The following is a 3,714-nucleotide window of genomic DNA, read 5'->3' as shown; positions in this document are numbered from 1 at the left end:
GGACTGAAGGCCAAAGCAACAACAATGGATTGCAGAAATTAGTAAATTCTTTAAATTCAAATGAGTGATTGTCAAAAAAGTTGATTTTATAAAAAAGATTATTATTAAAAGATTTATGTAAAAACATATTCGCGCGGCTGTTTTTACCTTATACTACATCGCTCAGGCACCGCCATCGCTCCCCACGACTGGTCTCGCGAACTCCCTACATCAGACTGCTGGCTACTTCTTAACACAAGCTCTTCTAGGCGTTCTGCAGGGTTCGCAGAAGAGCTTCTGTAAAGTTTGGAAGGTAGGAGACGGATACTGGCAGAAGTAAAATCTGTGAGCACCGGACGTGGGTCGTGCTTCGGTGGCTCAGTTGGTAGAGCACTTGCCCGGGAAAGGCAAAGGTCCCGAGTTCGAGTCTCGGTCGGGCACACAGTTGTAATCTGCCAGGAAGTTTCATATCAGCGCACACTCCGCTGCAGAGTGGAAATCTCATTCTGGAGTGTTTCTGTTGTTACTGACACAAAAATTCTGATCTCCATGAAGTTATGACGTGAACTTATCGAAAAACACACAAATTGTAAAAACTGTGGTCGAAACGTTACTTTGCACGAAGATGTGGTGAAAACCAAGGAAACTGTTTGTAATTTAGTTTTGACATGTTTGGAATGTAGCTGTACAGCCAATACAATGTCACCTCGCGTAACAAGAAGCAGATTGTATGAAAACCATATAAGATTAGTGTATGCACTTAGATCTATTGGAAAAGGGCGAAGTGCAGGTGCTGTTCTCTGTTCAGTCATGAACATTTCTCCACCTCCAAGAAAGTTTGATGTTTACAAAAAGAATATTGGTGCAGTTGTAGCTGAGGTAAGTGAATCTACAATGCTGAAAGCAGCCAAAGAAGCAGTTCAGTTGAATGATACGAAATCTGACCCAAGGAAAGTTGTGCTGGTTTTGATAGCAGTTGGCAGAAACGTGGGCATACACACCTAAATGGCATTGTGTCAGCAACTTCTTTTGATACTGGGACATCTGTAGCAAAAATCCCACTATACAACATGTGTGAAAAAGGACTATGATGGTTCTAGTGAAGGAATGGAAGTGGCTGGTGTTGCTAACATTTTCAAAAGGTCTGTGCAGTCAAGAGGTATCCTCTATACAGACTATCTTGGGGATGGGGACAGCAAGGCTTATCAGAAAGTAGAAGATAAACCTTATGGGCCTAGAGTCAAAATTTAATAAACTGGGATGTATAGGATATGTACAGAAAAGAATGGGATCACATCTTCTAAAGATATGTAATGAAAAAAAGTTAGGTGGTAAAGGGGGCCTGACAATGGCTGAAATAGACAGGATCCTGATTTATTATGGTATGGCCATTAGAAATAACTGCAACAATGTAGAAGCAATGAGGAGAGCAATCTGGGCTATATTCTTTCATAAAATTTCAACAGATGAGGAACCACAACATAACCTTTCCCCATGGGAACCTGACAGCTGGCGCAAATTCAACAACCCAGCTACATCTTCCAGCTATAAGCACAAACATTCAGTTCCAGAAAAAATCCTGCTAGCTGTGAAACCCATTTTCAGAGACCTTGGCCAACAGGAGCTCTTGAAAAAGAGTCTCCATGGAAAAACTCAAAACCCAAATGGAAATCTGAATTCTGTCATTTGGACAAGGCTAGCAAAAACTGTTTTCGTTAGAAAAGAAACACTAAAATTTGGTGTTCATGATGGAGTGATGTGCTTCAATGCTGGTGTGTCAAAGAAGACTGATGTATTAAGACTCTTGGCAACAAAGGATGGTATCAATACTGAAAGGGGACTGAGAAAGATTGACATGGACCGTATCCGTTATGCTGTTATTTCTGCAGGAATGCTACTAAGGAGGCCAGGATAGCCAGAAGATCAAAGAAAAGAAGAAAACAAGATAAAGATCAAGAAGCTGAGCCACAGTATAGCCCTGGAATGTTTTAAAAGTGTGTCTGTATGACATTATAGATTATTTTCTTGCATGTAAAATTTTTAATACCATTTTTCTCAAAATTACATTTTTTGATCTTCTGGTACACATTTCTCAAAAACTATGACTGCTACAGACATCAGACTTACAGTATCTCTTGTTAATACAACGATGATTAATTAGATAGAAAATAGCCCAGTAGTGATAAAAAGAACAGATTTACACTCCTGGAAATGGAAAAAAGAACACATTGACACTGGTGTGTCAGACCCGCCATACTTGCTCCGGACACTGCAAGAGGGCTTGTACAAGCAATGATCACACGCACGGCACAGCGGACACACCAGGAACCGCGGTGTTGGTCGTCGAATGGCGCTAGCTGCGCAGCATTTGTGCACCGCCGCCGTCAGTGTCAGCCAGTTTGCCGTGGCATACGGAGCTCCATCGCATTAGGGACACTGTTGCTCCTGGGGTATCGGCGAGGACCATTCGCAACCGTCTCCAACAGGAAAATGCACGTCGGCATGTATCCCGTGCCACCCAACGTGCTCTAGAAGGTGTAAGTCAACTACCCTGGCCAGCAAGATCTCCGGATCTGTCCCCCATTGAGCATGTTTGGGACTGGATGAAGCGTCGTCTCACGCGGTCTGCACGTCCAGCACGAGCGCTGGTCCAACTGAGGCGCCAGGTGGAAATGGCATGGCAAGCCGTTCCACAGGACTACATCCAGCATCTCTACGATCGTCTCCATGGGAGAATAGCAGCCTGCATTGCTGCCAAAGGTGGATATACACTGTACTAGTGCCGACATTGTGCATGCTCTGTTGCCTGTGTCTATGTGCCTGTGGTTCTGTCAGTGTGATCATGTGATGTATCTGACCCCATGAATGTGTCAATAAAGTTTCCCCTTCTTGGGACAATGAATTCACGGTGTTCTTATTTCAATTTCCAGGAGTGTACAAGCTCCAAGGTGTTAAGGAAAGTTTTAATTTTTTGTCTTATAGAACAAAAAAAATGATTACTCATGAAATATGTAAAATAGATTAACCATTTTTAAGTGATTTGTGAATGATGTTTCAGCTGTGCACTGTAAAAGTTTCAGGTCTTTATCTCCATTAGTTACTTCAGAAAGCGTACCTGACGTTTGCTCGTTTTAGCATTGATTCCTTATGGGAGTTACCTCGCGACTGTGTCCCCATAAAGGTGGTTCATTGAACCCTCTCTCTGGCACTTTATTGTGAACACCAGAGTAAACATGTAGATGTAGTCGTTAAACAACAATATTAATACCTCTTAAAAATAACAGGTTTTTTACACTGCTTGCCATTTCGGCTCTTTTTCCAGAGTTAACTACTTAAATACGAACATACTGTGCAAAGTTTTGATCAACATTGTGAGAACTGTACATTTAACTTTCAAAGACTTTAAGTGATTTTCTGTCATAACATTCAGTAATAATTTCCTTTACTTTTAAAGGAAAAAAAAGGTTACCTGCCCTAAGATGGAAACTAGGGGCAGTATTCTGTGCAACAGAGCAGAACTGTATAACAGTTTTGTTCTCCTCTTGTACTGTGTACAAACAGTAACTAGCCTTCTGCCAGTGGAGTTTCGAAGAAAGAGCGTAACAGTTACAATACAGTTTTATTCAATTAAGAAATAGCTTTTTAGAGAAGGATTTCTCCACAGTATCCTCTTCATTGCTGGTGTCAATGACACCCTTCTTGTTTTACCATGAGACAAAACTGTCTTGCATCTTA

At 41.6% G+C, this 3,714-nt stretch overlaps 1 non-coding gene across 1 annotated transcript; it reads left to right on the top strand.

Annotated features, from left to right (window-relative positions):
- The first annotated feature begins 345 nt into the window (after positions 1–345).
- Trnas-gga (transfer RNA serine (anticodon GGA)) lies at positions 346–420 on the top strand. Its single transcript has one exon. It is a non-coding gene; the product is annotated as a tRNA-Ser (tRNA).
- The last annotated feature ends 3,294 nt before the right edge of the window (positions 421–3,714 follow it).

This window comes from Schistocerca gregaria, unplaced genomic scaffold, assembly GCF_023897955.1.
Source record: "Schistocerca gregaria isolate iqSchGreg1 unplaced genomic scaffold, iqSchGreg1.2 ptg000180l, whole genome shotgun sequence".
NCBI classification, from domain to species: Eukaryota; Metazoa; Arthropoda; class Insecta; order Orthoptera; family Acrididae; genus Schistocerca; species Schistocerca gregaria.
Note: the sequence above shows the minus strand (reverse complement) of the source record. Positions and strands in the feature narration are given on the sequence as shown.